The sequence below is a fragment of the Corvus hawaiiensis genome, chromosome 16 (genome assembly GCF_020740725.1).
Source record: "Corvus hawaiiensis isolate bCorHaw1 chromosome 16, bCorHaw1.pri.cur, whole genome shotgun sequence".
NCBI lineage: Eukaryota > Metazoa > Chordata > Aves > Passeriformes > Corvidae > Corvus > Corvus hawaiiensis.
Window position 1 is genome coordinate 6,272,403 of NC_063228.1, and position 17,058 is coordinate 6,289,460.

General features: G+C 56.2%; 1 protein-coding gene across 4 annotated transcripts in view; it reads right to left on the reverse strand.

Moving 5' to 3' along the window:
* LOC125334248 (ATP-sensitive inward rectifier potassium channel 12) overlaps positions 1-17,058 on the reverse strand; it is a 33,270-nt gene that overhangs the window by 6,746 nt on the left and 9,466 nt on the right. Inside the window, exon 1 of one of the 4 annotated variants that reach the window (XM_048320919.1) lies at positions 9,849-9,918. The exons of 1 other annotated variant lie outside the window; for it this stretch is intronic. The gene's annotated coding sequence lies outside the window, so the exon portion shown is untranslated. Of the gene's footprint in view, positions 1-3,125; positions 3,232-5,067; positions 5,087-9,848; positions 9,919-17,058 lie in introns of those variants that run through there. 2 more of the 4 variants (XM_048320920.1, XM_048320918.1) reach the window with 2 other exon arrangements.

Below are 17,058 nucleotides of genomic sequence, written 5' to 3' on the forward strand. Positions count from 1 at the left end.
CTTCCATTCTTGTTTTCTCTGTTTATCCTTTTCTCTCTTCCTTCCTTCACATCATCATCATTCATTTTTTCACTTCCTTCCTTCCTTCCTTCCTTCCTTCCTTCCTTCCTTCCTTCCTTCCTTCCTTCCTTCACTCACTCACTCACTCACTCACTCACTCACTCTCTCACCCCCACCCTCACCCTTTCCTCCCATATCACACAGAGTTCCAGGGACCCCTCTGCTGCAGGATGATGCCAGGACAGACCCAAGGAGCCGATTCTGTTTCGGGTCCAGGGAAGTTCTTGTGACTCAGCCCATTTCCCATCTGGGACCCCACATTCCCGGACTTAGTCCTTCCCGAAGCTCCTGGGGGGACAGACCCCCCCCCGTCCCAGGCCGGCAGCGGCAGCCTGGGGAGACGGCGGCTAAATAAAGGCAGCAAAGTGGATGTGCCGGAGCAGGCGGCCGCCTGCGGCTCGTCCTTTATTTAGCACAGTTTTGTTTGGAAATACACTTTCTCGAGTTTGCTGAAAGCTGAATTTCTGGTTTGGTTTAAATTTGAAGGCTGGAGCCCCACGCTGCCGCTGCGGGAGGCTCAGGCTGGGAGAGGGCTGATGCAAACACATGGAAACCCGTGGCAGGACCAGCTGGGGACAACATCCCCGTGGTCACCCCACATCTCCTTGGCTCAGGAGTGCATCCTCCAGCACCACCCTGGCATCTCCCCACAGCCAGAACTGCCCCAGGGGCTGCCAGAGGTGTTACAGGCGGTTCATCCCCCTTCCTGCCTGCTTCCCAGGAGTTTCACAAGCCTGCCTATCACAATTTTCCCTCACAGGAACAAAATCAAAACTTCCCCTGACAATCACTGCTCGTTAATCCCATTCCCAGCCCAGCTCCAGCGCAGGGAAGCCCATGCTGGCTGTGGGGCAGGACCGGGACCATCCCCTGCCGTTCGTGCCACGCGTCCTGTGCAGAGCTAACAGTGTTAACATGTGGGAAACAAAACAGGCTCATAATACGAGTTTCGGGAATGAGCGGCCCCCGGCTCCCCGCGGCTCCGAAGGCAGCGACGCCGTGGATTGCCCCAGCTAATGAGCTGAGAAGAGAGGCAACAACTCCTGCCACGAAACTGCAGCAACCCAGCTCCCACCGCGGAGCGGTTCCCCGCAGAGAATCCAAGTGTCTCCAGCAATCTGCCAGCTGCACAGTTAATTTTATTTATTTTATTTTTTTCTTAAAAGGGATGTTAAATGTTACAACAATGTTGGGAACAGCCAGCACGCTGGGAAAACGTGTTGAGTGCCGGGGAAGTCATTAGTTAGAGCCGGCTGAATGTGTCAATGCGATTTATCATCACACCTTTCCCTGCACCTCTGGAGGGGACGCGTTTCGGCCGCCACCCCCCTCTTGCATCCTCCCAGCGTGGATTTTCTCATGGAAGTGTGCAGACAACCGGGCTGTGCTCAGGTGGAATCGTCCCTGTGGGGACTCGGAGGAGCTGAGTTTGGGCATGATGAGTTTGCAGGTCCCGTGTGCGCGGAGCAGGAGAGGTGACCGGCCGGGAGGGGACGGTGTGAGCAGGTCACCCTCGGTGCTGCTGCCTGCCCTGCGCCGGAGATAACGCTGCCCTGCGCCGGGAGATAACGCTGCTATCTCCCGCGGCGATGCCCTTCATGCCCCAGCAGCAGGACAGCAATGTCAGCGGCGAGGAGGGAGCTCTGTGTGCGGCACAGCCGAGGGAGCCCAAATCTCCCCTGTTCATCCCGTCCCGACAAAGCTACCCGGCACCGGGCACCCACAAACCGAGGGGAGGCAGCGGGGCTGGGGGCTCCCCGCGCCATGCCGGGGCAGCAGCAAGGCCAGAATAACTCCCTCCTACAACGCCCTGTCTTTGAGCACTGCCGATAAATACAGGGTCAGCACAAGGCAGGCCAGGTTAGGACATAGAAAGAATAAATGAGAATAAATGAGAATAAATGGCCCCCTGTTTCCCCTCCACTGCCACGGAGGTCAGGAAAGAGGCTCCCACCACAGTACATCCCTAATGAGAAAAAACTGCTCCGTTTTGGCAGGGACACAGGAAGAAAACAGCCATGGGCACATACCCATCCCCAGGACCCCCACATACTCCCCTATTTCCAACAAGCGGCCGAGAAATCACTGTCTGTGAGCCTTGGTGGCACATGCAGAAGGGAAACTGAGGCACGTGGGACAAGGAAGGCCCTTGGTGGCAAGACCGGAGGTGACGGGGTGCTGAGAGAGATGCTGGTTCATCCCTGTCCCCCTGAGCCACGTGTGGATGCCACGGGTATGGGAGGAGAAAAAAAGGCCACGTGCAGCATTCGTCACCATTGGGGCCAGGTGGCCTCTGCAGGGTGATGGGCTTGTGCTTAAGCACCCTAAAACTCCTGCTAAATGTGCCCTGGATCAGAGAGATCCTGGGAAAGATCCTTTCAGAGGCTGCACTGAGCACTCATTTGGCCCCAAACTCCGTGATGTGATGTGGGGACTGAGCATCCCAGTCCAGCTGCCTCCATATCTGTTCCAGCTCCAGCACTTATCCCTGCACCCACACCCTGCAGGGACAGGACCCCGGGGCTGTACATCCACCCCTGCTGCCTCCCACTGCTCCTGGGTGCTGTACCCCTGCCCAGCTGCAGGACAGTGGCAGAGGGATTTGGGAACACCACAGCACCCACTGTCACCCCAAACCACAGCCAGCCCTGCCACCCCCAGGTCCTGAAATCCCATCTCACTCTCCTGAAAAACACTGGCTATTTTTCCATCTGCTCGCATCCATACACCTGGACAGCAGGACAAGGCTGGGGGGAAGGATGAGGGCAAGGGGGGGTGCAGGCCTTGGCAGGGACAACCTGCACCAGGGGCTGCCGAGGGACACCCCAAAACCCCAGGAGATGCAGTCAGACTACTCTGTCCACATGACACTCACCCAAACCTCTGAGGTACCCCCTTACCCCTCCCCACAGCCCCCTGCAGACCCCCACAGCCCCCCCAGCTGACCCGGCTCAGAGGACGAGTTTTAATATCCCAGGAAATCTCCCTGGGAAGGGGCAGAGCCCCAGCTACTCCCCAGGCAGGGGGGGCTCCAGCCAAAACCCAGAGGAGGGGTCAGCCCTTACCTGGTGTGTGCCCGGGGGGACCCCAGCGCTCCCCGGCCATGGCTGCAGGGCACAGGGTGCCCCAGGGCCCTGCTGCAGCCCGGGCTGGAGACAGAGAGTTTTAATTGAATTTCTAGATTATCCTGGGGGAGAAATTGTAATCTCCTTAAATCCAACCTCTGGTCGAGTCCCGTAACCTACTGTCCTGCGCCGGGGAAGGGATTTAACGAGGGGGAGGGGAGGTTTCCCAGCCTGCTGATGCTCTGGACCCTGTACCCAGCAGGATTTGACCTGCAGGACGTCAGAGATCTGCTCCCAGCAGCCCCGGGGCCCTGCAAATTAAGGTTCTGCAGCAGCAATGCCCTGTCCCCTCTCCCCGTGTCCTGCCACGGTAACCACTTTCCCAGGAGCCTCAGGAGCTGGTGGGGCTGGGACTGGTGATGGAGATGGCTGATGCTGGATCAGTGGGGTCTTTGGAGGGTAAAGAGGAGCCCCCCTGGGTGGGACTCATGGCTGGGAGGTGTCCAGGGCTTAGAACTGAAACACCACCTAGCCCAGCTGTGCCCAGGGTGCTGGCGGGTTGTGCAAGTCCCCAAGAAAGTCCCGTTCCTTACCCAGGCTGTGGTGGGTGCCTCCCTCCCAGAAACTTCTATCCTTGGATTGTGTGGGCCAGAGGGCGTTCTTGGATGGGTCAGTGACCTTGGGGCGTCTCCATCACATGGCTCTGGTCCCTCCTGCATGTTCCCAAATCTGCATATGTGCTGGGCTTCAGCTCCAGCCCCAAACCTCCCCAGCGATGAGGCTGAGGCAGATGATGGCAGAGCTGGAATCAGCCGGCCATGCTCCTGCCTGCCATAGCTGGGGCCTCTACAGGGACACGGATTTCCATTGGGAATGGCAGGTTCCCATCCAGCATGTGCCGAAAGGCTCAGGGGATAGCCAACAGCCCTGCCCCAGCCCTGCCCCTGACCAAGGGGGGAGCATCCAGCTGCTAAAAACCACCGTGGGAAGAAAGGGAAAAGCAAGGCAGAAAGGGCAAATGTCTCCAAGTGGATTTTATCACCAATCAGATAGAAATGAGCTGAGGGCCACAGTGCTGTGGGGTTCCTTATCCTGAAGGTAACACCAGTGATTGGAAGCATCCCTGGGATATCACAGGCGTGGATTATTTCGAGAGCCCTCTCACACCTTGGGGTCAGAGGCAGGAGATGATGGATCTGGATCCATTCATCCTCGTTCAGCCTGCAGCAAGACTAATCCTGTACCTCCCGCTTGCCCTGTTCCAATTGAGGCCTCTTTCCCAAATCCCATTAGTCCCAAGGCAGGTTTTCACTTGTTCTCACCTAACACAAACCCCCCCACTCCACGAGCCGTGTCTCTGCTCCAGGGAAATCGCGTGTGTGGGCAGAGCCCGCGCCCAGGAAATGTTTATCCTGAAGGCACCACACGTGGCAGGTTGGGAGCGACGGAGCTGCCAGCCAGAGCCAGGAGCTGTGGGGAGAGCGATGGCATCTCCCCACGGTGGCATTCCAGCTGGGAATCTGCACGGAAAGGAGCAGGATGACCATGAGAACCAGCTCAGGATACACACATCCCTTCCAGTCACAGGAGTTGGGATGTAAGCAAGGCTGAGCCATCAACTCTTATCAGCACCCTCCACTCTTTTTTGGACCTTAAACCCACTGTCATTCCTGCTCCATCAAAACATTAACAATTGCTCAACTCTCGGTGAGAAATATAGCCTGTGTCCCGCTATCGCGGGCAGTTTTCCTGGTTCCATGGCCGTGCCAGAGCAAAGTTGTCATTTCCACCTCTGAAATGCTGCGTTTCCAGTGCTCTTTGCCACTGCCGTGGGTTAAGGTGTTGGCAGAGCCCTACACGTGATTGTTAACCCCAGGAGGAAGGAAACGGGGAGGAAGGACATGCCAAGCTCGGGAAGAGCCGCCCTCCTGGCTCTACTTACCCCGCGATCGCAGCGAGAGCCGCAGATGCTGAGCCCGGTGCCGGCGGCCGAGGGAGCGGGCGGGCGGCGGGGACTTTGCCGATGTCCTGCCTAATTGCTCCCGAGCTCAGATTACAGCCTCGCTTCTTCCCTACATGTACAGGAGCTGGCACCTCGGCCGCGGCCCCGGGGAGCCACAGCCAGCGAGGGGGATGTGCACCTTCAGTGGCATTTCCAAGGGGCAGGGAGGAGAATCGCGGTGTGACAGTGGTGGGGAGCCCAAGACGCCTTAGTGGTCTCAGGGGCGTTGGAATAGAAGCAGCTTGGAGGGGATTTCAGAGATTTTTGGGAAGCAAAGGACCAGCCAGAAGGATGAGACTCATTCCAAACTGGTGGATCAGACAGCGGTGCCAGGCAGTCAGTGTTCCAAGGCAAGACCACTTTGTTCTTGCTATTTAATGATGGCCATGACACAAACCCCATCTTCTCAGGAGAGGAAGAAAAATCCCTGTCCTTTTCTCTTGGGGGTGTCCAACTCCCCTGGCACACTCGTGATGCTGTCCGGCATCTCCAAGACAAAAAAGGCCTGTGCTCTGTTTTTACAGCTCGTGGCTCTGCCCACACCAATTCATGAGTTTCAGTGTCTTCCAAATCTTGTGAGGGCTCCCTTTAAAGCTCTCATTCCTCAAGCAGAGCCTGTTTGGAGGAAACCTCCTTCCCAGGGGTAACATGTTTCTGTCCCCATGTTTCTGCCCTTTCAACCCTTCCTTGCTGTCACTGGAGAGCTGGACAACCCCAGACTTCAGGCATGACCCCAAACCCAAGTAGCTGAAGGGCAGCAAAGGCAGGGCAGGGTATTTTGGGGACTGTCTTTATCTGCTGCATGAAGATTTAGCACAGGCATTGCATAACATTGGGGGGGTCACTGCTCCCATCCCCTCTCGCCGTCAGAGATCAGAGACTCAATTAATCCTCCCTCATTCCCTGCCCACGGGGACCAGCCATGGGTGCCCTCTCAGCCTGGCCCTGGCAGCAAGAAGTCAAATCTCTGCCCGACGTCAGCATCCATTGAGGTTGGTAGCCCACAGCCTGGGGGTGAGGTCTTGTGGGACACCCCACTGCCACATCCTAGGGCACCCATTGCCACCACCCAGGCCACCCATTGTCCCTCCCAGGCCACCCACCTTGCTTGGAAAGCCCTGTTCAAATTGAGGTGGCCATGAAGGAACCCGACAGACAGACACTGAGATCCCTAAAATGACTCAGTCTTTCTGTGCCCCAGCCTTGGGTTCTGTTGTTAAGGGGCTCAGCAGACGAGCCACAGAGACGCCTGTGGCAGAGATCTGGGCATTTAAGGTATTTAAAAGGTCATTTTTAAACCATCAAGGTTTGGTGCACATCTGCTTGTGCTCCCTCCCTGCTCCTGTGCACAGAGCAGGTCACTGGTGGGTGGCTCGCTCAGGCACACACTGCAGGATCACAGCAGCAATGAAGGGATCCCTATTTTTTTTTGGCCAGCCCTAAAATAACAGCCCCCACGTGTGTCCTTGGGCAACCCTACAATGAACAAGGCAAGTGCAAAGCCTGGCGTTGGCGAGCCCGGGCACTGCTGTGTGTGCACACATGGGCTGACAAGCAGAAGGGCACCAGCGGGCAAACCCAAAATGCTGTCAAGGGAAGATTTGGGGAGGTAAAGGTGGTGTCATGCTGCTGCCACCCACAAGAGCTTGCAGAACCTCTGGGGTCCTGGTCCTGCCCACCAGCATCCCTTGAGCGGTAAAAATAGACATCACGCAGAATCCTGGCATGGCTGGGTGGCCGTGATGGCAATGGGCGGGCACAGAGCAAAAGGACCCTATGGCTGGGACAGGGGCCAAGTCTGGTGGCATTGGGGAGGATGACAAGTCTGGTGGCATTGGGACACGGTGACATGCCCCTGGTGAAGAGCCTCACGGAGAGTTACACAACGCCGGCCCGGCCGCCCTTGGCTGTGTGCGTTGTGCGTGCTCCTATCGACACGGCCCCGGCCGCCCTCCGACATCCCCGCGGGCACAGAACTCTGCAAGTGGCATAAATGCAAGTGCACGTGAGCAGGGGACCTGCTCCAGCCCCCCCTCAAACCCTGGAGCTCCTGCAGTGGTCATCAGCCACGCACCAGCATCCCACTGTCCCCTGGCTTGGCTGTGCCGGTGGCAGGGGGTCAGGAGGGCTGGGATGGTGCTGTGTGGAGCAGGGGGAACAGGGCAGGCACTCACCCCCAGCATCCTGCTGGGAAAATACAGTGGCAAAGGCACTGCATGGCCCCCACCCAGGGACTTTTAGGAAGTGAAAGACCAGCCAGAAGGACGCAACAAATTCAAACCTGGGGGACGTGATACCAGATTAGAGCAAGGCAGTAAGTGCTGCAAGCAGGACCTTGGTTCTTTGGTCTTGCCACTTAATTGCCACTTAATGAGATCTGTGACCCAAAACCACCCTCAAGCCTATTCCAGGAGAGGAAGAAAAATCACCCTCTTTTTCTGTTGGAGGGGAAAAGCACTTGCTGGTCCCATAGGCAGCAAGGAGCTCTCCCCTCAACACAGCAGCAGGATGAAGCAGGGATGCTTTTGTCCATAGAGATGGGGAAACTGAGGCACAGTGAGCAGAGGGGCCCAAGCATGGGGACTGGCAGCAGCCCTTGTCATCGCCTTCCCCCCTGCCTGGCCTGGCCCCAGGTCGAGATATTTATAAAGCCGATAAGGGAGCAGAAAGAATTTTCCAAACGCTGAAGTTACGTAACCTCTCCTCGCCCTCCACGGACATCGTCTGTAATTATAGGCTTGGGATTGGGGGGAGCCCTTTGTGGTGGGGCTGGTGGAGGGCACCACAGCCACGGTCACCCCAAAGGGCTTCACCCTCCTCTCCCTCACCACAGCAGGTCCCAAGTGCCAGGCATCAGCCTGTGCCACCATGTCACCCTGTGGAACCTCATCCCTGAGGGACCCTGATGGTTTTGTGGCCAGTCCTCCAATTCTGTGTAGGGGACCCCAAGTTTTTGTCTGGGTTCTGGGTGGCTGATCCCCCCCAGGGTGTGCACACCCCTCCAGTCCATCCCAGCACATGCTGAATGCCTGAGCACAGCCAACATTGCCATGGTGACTGTCAATGGCTGCTGCTGGGAGGGCTCGTGTGGAAGTGCTGCACCAGCACCTGCCCCCCAAACTGCTGACCCCCACCCCAGAGAATGCAGGTACCCCCTGCCCTCCACTAGCCCCATTTCCACCACTCTTTACCCCATTATACCCAGCAGCCAATTTCCAAACCCTTCTCCATCACCTGATGTCTGCCTCCAACTCCACCAGCTCTGCCTCAGTTTCCCCAGCCCTGTTTTTGATACCCCAGGGGAGGGTGGAATCCCTTCCCTGGGATATTTTTCTCTCGCCAAACTTCGGCCAAGGCTGCAGAGTTGGAGGGATGCTGAGTGAAGGCTCCGTCGCTGTGGCAACCCGCAGCGGCCGTCTCCAGGCGACCGCCCAGGGATGCTGCAGAGATGCTCTGGAGGCAGAGTGAGAGGGACCAGGGCGGTGGGGGATGTATCCATAGGGATGCCACCCCCTACCCAAACCACAGCCTGGATCTTTGTAACAAGGTGTTAAACCACCCTGAAGAGAGCCGCCGATTTGACTCAGGCAGCTGGCTGAGGACTGACAAACTCATGGCAGCACAGGCTGGCTGGTGGGAACACCAGCAGGATGCTCCCGGGTGGGAGCAGGGCCACTCTGCTTCCAGGGACACCTGCAGAGCTATGGAAATCATTGTTGGAAATAAGCCCGTTAGCTTCTTAACCCTCATTAAGCAGCTTAGAAGGGACACGCGCCATCCTACGCAAACCCGGAGGCGCAGAAGGCCCTTGCCAGGGCGAAGGGGTGACAGGGTCTCAGTGGGTGCTGCGGGGGTGGCACGGGGGGCACGTCCCCCTCCCTCCTCTCGGCGAGCTGCGCTCCTGCATCCAGCCCCCCTGTTGCTCCTTGCCAGCCGGGCCCATCGGCAGCTCCCGACAGCGCTGAGCAGCGGGCAGGGATGGTGATGATGGGATGTCACACCCGTGTGACGAGTGTGGGAGGTCTCAGCCGCAGCCCTGCCGGCGGGGGGAGCGGGGTGGCGGTGACAGCGCGGGGCGACGGCCCGGCCAGCGCCCGGCACCGCGGCTGCGGGACGGAGCGGGACGTTTCTAATCACTCCACTTGGAAACGCTCCCGTTTTTACATTTGTTAAATTAAAGGATGTCAGCGTCTGATGCCAAGCCCAGGCTCCCTCGGAAATTTAAACTAATGACAGCGAGGAAAATGAGCTGAAACCAGAGCACAGGCGCTCCCACGTTATCCAGCCGCACCAGCCATCTCTGTGGCGGGGTTTACATGGCAGATTGCAAAGCACCAACCACCACAAAGATCTCAACTTTCTGCCCCAAAATACAACCTTGCCCACTCTGCTCGGTCAGAAGGTGCATTGGTGGCGCCTGGGCAAGCCAGGCTGCTGTGCTGGGGTCCCCAGAGACCCCCATCCTCCTCCAGCCTCTCAAAGGGAAAATACCTCCCTCTTTCTAGGACACCGCTGCCCTGGGCAGTGGGGTTTATCAGCACGGGGTGGAAGTGGGGGAGCAGAGTGGCGAGTGCAATGTCCGGATTTCTCCAGCTCTGATGATTCCTACAGCCGGCTCCATCCTGCCTGGCCCTGTGCCAGCAGGCAGCGGGGTCCTGGCAGAGCGCGGGGGCTGCCGCCGTCACACGGCCCCTCGCTGCCCCTCTTCCCCTCGGAAATACCTGGGCTCAGGCGAGGGCTTCGCTCCCGGCGCTCTCCAGGCTCCGCTGGGGTGGTTTTGTGCTGCAGCTGAGTAAAACCACAGAGTGGTGGTTGTCTTTTTTTTTTTTTTTTTTTCCGTTTATAATTTTCTCGGCGAGATAAAATTAAACAAACAAGCCCTTCTGGGAGCAGCGCGAGGAAGGGAGCCTGCTTCCCTACAGATGTGCGTGTCCTCAGCTATTACAACCACCGAATTAAGCTTTCCCTGTGGCTGGGACATTTGCACAATCCCACTCGTTCGCCTCCTGCGGTTTCACTGGTAGGAGACTGGCTCACTCTGCAGCCTCCCTCCCCATGAGGTCATTACCCAAACACCTATTTTTCACAAAAACATTGAGAATGTTGGGTTTTTTTCCTGACCTCACCATCTTGCCATCAAATTAGAGCGGTTTGGAGTGCAAGGCTGGGAACGCTCGGCAAAGCAGAACATGCTGAGGAGAATAGAATAGAATAGAATAGAATAGAATAGAATAGAATAGAATAGAATAGGAAGTAATAGAATAAAGGTGCAGCCAGACATTCCCCAGGGGATGGGGCTGCAGAGGACGGGGAACACTGTGGGTCAGGAGGAGAGCAGGGTCTCCCAGCTGCACTCTAAGCCCCGTCTGCATCCCCCAAACCCAGAAAGGAACAATCATGGCATAAGACTTGCAAACACACCTAAACTTCCCAGCTTCATCTGCCTCGGGAGCCAGCACAGAAGCGTTGCCATAGCTTTGAGGACCACCGGTGGGTTTTGCAGCACAATCTGGACCACGGATCTATGCAAATCCCCAAGGCAGAAGTCTTTATGGAGGCATATGACAACCGAAAAAGAATAGCGCTCAGTGCTCTACTCCCACACGCCACCCCCCAACTTCACCATCATTTAAATCAGTCTTAAGTTGGAAGAATTCAAATCAACACTGTCGTCACAGAGCCAAGCAGAGAGGTGACACAACTTGGATGCTGCCAGGGAAATTGCCCCCCTGAGACTCCAAACTCATCAGCCCATCACTTTTTTTGAAACCCCATCGAGGAAAACAAATGAACTGGCAACTCGCTGCCCCCAGCTGTCCATCACCTCTGGCCAAGGCTCCTGGAGAGGTTTCCAACCAGCCTTCCCCCTGGGATCAACAGGAGGGGGACTGCTGGGAGAAAAAAATATCCAAGACATGCTGTTGAGGCTAGAGAGCCACAGTTGGAAAAGAAATCAAAGCTTCTAAAGAGAGAGATGCCAAGGAGATATGTTGTTCCCAAGAGAAACAGGACATTCCTCTCCCAGGGGGAGAAAAGGAGGAGGAAGGCTTGTGCCACCTCTTTCAGCTCCCTGGCATAGGTGCTTGGCGGTCTGGGCACAGCTTGTCCCTGCTGTGCCACGCTGCAGACACAGATGGCATCGCAGATACTGATTTTTTTTAATGTGTTTTGTAGGGGTTTTTTACCCCAAAAGCACATTTTCTATTTGGGGGAAAGGTTGCTGGGTCCGGATGGCAACCAGGTGGATGTGGAGCCACTCTTTGGGTTCCTGGAGACCACCCTGCCTTCCTGCACCACACCGAATCATTAGGGTTGGAAAAGGTCTCTAAGATCACCCAGTCCAACTGTTAACCCAGCACTGCCACGGCCACCACTGACCCATGTCCCCAAGTGCCTCATCTACACGTCCTTTAACCATGAGCCCAGACCCACTGCTGTCTCGGGCACATGACTTGGCATCAGCAGAATCCTCATGGCTCTTACGGGAGTCACAAGAGAAGAAGATGTGGGGAAAAAATTATATTTTGCTATTTCCAGAAACACCGAAATCAGGTCCTGGCTCAGTCCAGAGGGAGAAGGATCATCAGGTTAGATTTTCCTTGCAAAACATGTTTGAGTTACACAAGCAAAGGGATCAGGCTGGAAGCAAGAGGGTGAGATCATCTCAGCACAGTCCTGGTTGATCCCCTGAAACCACCCAGTTTGGCTGGTTCAGCATAATTCCTGCAGCAAATTGTTCCTGCAGGAAGTTTTAAACCTGTGCCCTTGGGCTAAGCCTTGACAGCATCCTTCACTGGGAACAAGGTACCTGCCTCCTCAAGGTAACACCTGGGTATGTCAGAGGGAGAGGAGGGCGGGAGCAGAGTTGGCCTGGCTATAAATAATCCCATGGAAAGGGAACAGGAGAAAAAGCAGCAAACACAAACCAATAAACGCAGGGAGATGTGTTCAGCTACAGGCACTCAGTGTGAACAGCTCCGTGTGCTCCATGTGATCCTGTAGAATCAGGCACAAGAGAAAATGGGATCCACTGCAGCTCAACAGAGCAGGATCCAGCCCAGACATCACCTTTCCATGAGAAACACATGGAAAGCAGCCCAGAGCCCTGTGTGCAGGATGCAACACATGGCTCGTGGCAAGACCTCATCCACTCTGCTCCATTAAAAAAGATAAAGTTGAGAAAGGGGAGAGTTAAATTAAGGAGAGTTAAATTGCGGAGAGTTAAATTAAGATGCCTGTTGGACCATGTTAACACAGAGCTGGCCTGGCTCCTGGTGCCACCGGCACTGAACACCCAGCAATCCCATCCCCAGCAAGCTGGGAAATAGCCTGTGTTTAAGGCAATCATTATTGGCAATCTCTGATCCCAGAGAAAAGGGCAGAAAAAGCAACTTCTCATTTTCACCAATAAAAGAGGAATTGCAGAAGCTCAGCAAGCACAGTGGCCAGCAGGTCACAACCAGCAGTGCCGGAGTGATTCATCCTAAACGAGCCAGATTTAGCTAAACCAGCCTAGAATAAGGCAGGGAAACAGCCCAGAGTTTTCCCTGCTGGTGCCTGCCAGTTATCACCCATGGAAGCAACAGGGCCAGCGAAGAGGAGACAGAGCAACATCATCCCCACCGCTGCCGTCCCCTCCAACTGCAGGATAATCAATGAAAAGCTTCAATCCCAGCTCCCACACCTGGATACTGCACAAAAGCCCATTAGAGAGAGGGGGTTTTTTTTCCCTCTTTTCTCAGCCCGTCTTCCCAGAGCACATCAGTTCCCAAAGGTCCTGGAGGACCCAGGGACCAGGCACCGCTCTGCAGCATCCACTGGACTGGTTTTCCCCATGAAACGATCAGAGCGGCTTCAGTTTGGCTTGTGTGTAACTTATTATTAAAGCTGAGCAAATAATTCAGGGCAAGAGCTCCAGGAGCAACGTTTCGCCTTTTCATTTTCCGCTCTCGAGCTGTCTGCAGTTTTCCCAGAGCTCGGGGATGATTTAAAGACATGTCTCCGGACGGGAGTGTCTTGCTGCGACTCCAGCTCCGAGTGTTTGATGGCCTGGATTTCACGTGCGCATTCGGGGACACGCCGGACGCATAAGGATGGATGAGCTTTCCCTGGTATCCTAATTAGACGAGCAGCATTTGCAAGTGGGTTTTGGGGATTTTTTTTCTGTGTTGGAGACCTGCGAACACTTCATGCAGAGTTAACGACTGCCCATTCATTAGGCAGGGCTCGATGAGCGTTTTGCTTTGTGGCACATCATTTTTCCAGTCAATGGTGCCATCCTGGACACGAGATTTCCTTGGAACATCTCGATCCTCATTACACCCCAAACCACTAAGCATGTGGGAAAGGAGGATGGGGCCATGGGCAGAGCCGTGGGGCTGTCATGCTGTGATGGCTCCGACCTTCCAGCGCTGCAGCCATCCCAGGAATTTGCTTCCTCATTAGTGGAAAGGTTAGGGAGAAGGGATCGGCTCTGTGCAAACTCCCCGTGGTGCTCATGTGATGTAGGCTGGCAAAGGCAGCTCGCCCCGGTGCTCTGGCAAGTGCCAGCCGAAAGGAAAGCAGGGAAGAGAGAGCCACGTTCCCAGGCTGCGGAGAGGTCCCCATACTTGGAGTAGAGCCTGTCCCCCCCACACCGTCTGCCTGTCCTTAGGAAGTCCATCTGTCCTCAAGGCCATATGAAATGCTGACTGCAACTGCCTCCACCCTTTTCCTGGAGGAAAGGGCTGTTGTCACCTGCTGCTGTGACCCCAGACACTCATCAGAGAAGCTGAAGGGGCTGAGAAAGGGACACCCCTCCTGAAGCCGCAGTGGAAGAGTTAACATTGAGGACAACCCTGTCTCCTTTAGGGACTTGGCCCTGGAGAAAGGTTTGGGCTCCCAGGATTGGCCCAGGCAGCCGCCGTCCCTCAGTTTGTTGCTTTCAGGACAAAGCAGACCAATGCCATTGACCTCCCACTGTAAGACCCCTCAGAGCAGCTCATGTACTGGACAGAAGGAGCCATTTAATGTCCCCCAGCACCTGAAAGGGGCCAGGGACACTTAGGGGCCATCCCAGGTGACCAAGCCTGGGGCTCCATTAGTCCCTGCTGGAAACCCTTCTCCGGCCAAACAGCTTTCTCCTCCCATTGCGTAATTGCACTTTGTTGAGCAGACCCAGCCTCTGGCAATACATTTTCTCCGGCCTTGCTGCTCTCCTGCAACATTTCCCTTATTCCTTTCACTCTCTCTGGACAGTTGCTGAAACACGCGGAGAGGGAGAGGAGAGAAAAACCCAATGCTTGTCCCACTTGTAAAGCAAAACCTCAGATGGGAAAAGGGGGGAAAAAAGCAGGGAGTGGTGTCAGATGCCGCTCCCCAATCCATCCCCTCCCAGTTTGCCTGCGGGGGTTTGACAAAAGTGCTTTTTGGCTGACAAAATGATTACAGGGTGCCGAGACAGTAAGTTGCACATCGGTTTCTTTCCTGCATTTCAAGCAGGGCAAGGACACGGCTGCAAAAGCAGCTGCACTTCTGGAGGGGTCACAGTGCAGGGGGTGAGGGAGGGGGAATTTGGGAAGAGGAGGAAGGAGGGAAGGAGGGATATTTTCTGCTTGGAAAAAAAGCAAGGAGAGAGCAGGTGGGAGTGTGCATGAGTGAAGCAAAGGCAGGTGATGCTGAAGATCCGTGATGGGATTGGGTTGGGTTTGGGAGGATGCTGGCTGGGGTATCTGGACTAGCCCAAGTGGGAAAGGGAGAAGCTGCAGCCGCTGGCCCCTGAGCAGGGTCAGATCCGTGGCCTTGCTACGAGGTGGGGCAGCGGCACCACTGGGAGAGAGAGCAGGGTGCGTTCAGCTCCTGATGGGAATACGGACTGCGCGGGGCAGAGCGAGGTGCCCGGGACACACTCGGACTCGCCGTGCCTGCAGGCAGTGGGTGCTGGGCAGCGGGGAGGAGGAGAGGAGGATTTCAGCTCCCAACTCAATCTGTTGGAGAACTTGGCCTGCTCCCCGTCAAGCTGAAAATAGCACACATGTAAGGACGTGCACGCAGTGCTGGCTGTGTCCTCGCCGAGCGCTTCCTTCCTGCTGCGCTCCACGCAGCGCCCCGGCCTCCGCCTGCGCCTCCGGCCCCCCGCAGCCCCCCCGAGCCCCCCACGGGGGACAGGGCTGGGGCAAGATGCTTCTTAGGGCATCCTTATGCCACAAATCAGGGCCAGTGCATAGATGCAAGAGCCTTTCACCTTCAGCTGCTTTTCACGTGTACCACGAGGTCCGTCCGGCGGCGGCTTCCCGCCGTTTATCATCTGGAGCGGGCGAGGCTGAGCGCGGCTCACGGCGGGAGCCGAGCTTTATTAGAAACAGGCGTCTGGCTTCAGCCCTCCCTGCAGCCCCCGGCTCAGACTTGGGATCAGGCTGGGGCAGAGAGCACGCACGCGTGCCCAGGCAGCAGGCGGGGAACTTCCAGAAGTCCCCAGTTTTTCTCCTGATTTTATCTCCGAGCTTATTATTGGCGATGTGAGAATAAAGCCCTGGTGCTCCGCTGCAGGAGCACGTGCTGCCCGGCCGGGGTCGAGCCCCAGCCCTCACAGGGACGGGGGAACCAGCAGAGCGTGCTGCAAGCTGGAGGATGGAGATAACCCTGGCAGCAGCCAGAGCTGATTCCTGCAGTGGAGAGGGAAGAAAAGAGGCTGAGCTACCCATGGACATCAGGCACAGGAATAATGGGAGAGCTTTGTCGGGACATCGCTGCAGCTCTGAGCACAGCTTGTACAAAGTGCTGCTCCTCTGCCATCCCTGCTGCGAATACCTCTGAGGAAACGTTCCCCTAAAGGGCAAGTACCCCGGGATGGAGGAAACACAGGAAGGAGCCTTACGGGGCCGTGACTGGGGGATCTAGGAAGTGCAAAAAGCAATTAACACCAGGGCTAGGGAGGATATACAGGTGATCCACATGGATATACAGGTGATCCACATGGAGCTTGGTGTATGGAAGAGGGGATTGTTAGAAACACACAGATTGTTCTGTGCTCAGTGTAGTCAGGGTGACCTATACATAGACTATAGGGGGATTCCCTGTGCAGCCAGAGCCAGCAGCCCTCCAGCTTCCACGATGTCCCGTGTCTCAGGGCATGGCTCCACAGCAGCACCCAGCAGGACGGGCACTGCCTTGTGGAATAGATTTCTTCCCCCAAATCTCCACTCTGCCAGGGTTCTGCTTTATGCCAACAGCTGCCTCATGGTGCAGCGCTTGGCTGGGGATAGCGGCAGGACACCAGGGAATATCAGTGGCTGGGCAGGGACCAAGACCATACTCACAGCACACCAGATCTGCACCTGGGCATGGCCAAAACCTCTGTGCTTCCCAAAACACTCTGAGGAGCAGCGTTAGCCAGCGTGTGGTATCAGCTCTCCTGAAACAACGTCATTGTGGTTGAGGCAGGATCCTTATTAATTCTTTCCTCTCTTTAATTTCCATTTTTTCCTCAGTTCCCTTTCCTATTGCTCAAGCAGGGCTTGGGTAGGGCCCTGCTGCTGCCAGCCTGTGTCCCTGTGGCATGGTGCCACCAGTGCCATTGCTCCATGATATGGGGATGTGATGGGTGGCTGCATTTGGGGTCAATGGTGAGATCAGACGCATGCAAAGGGAAGGGAGCCATGGATGGAGCAGAGAGCCCCAGATGGAGGGGAAGGGGGAGGGTGGGGAGCACCAAAAAAATGTCCCATCAGCACCAGGTAGTGGACTGGGGGGGATGCATGGGTGGGGTCCCAGCCCCCATCCACTGTTCATCTGGGAGGATGGAGACAGGAAACTGCCACTTATTGAAACAGCTTTGGTGAAACATCCCAACTTCTCCCCAGACACCATTCCTAGGGATGGACCACAGGGAAAAAGGTGGGACAGGACATCCTCAGCACCCACAAAACGCAGCAATTGCCTTTCCCACCTCTG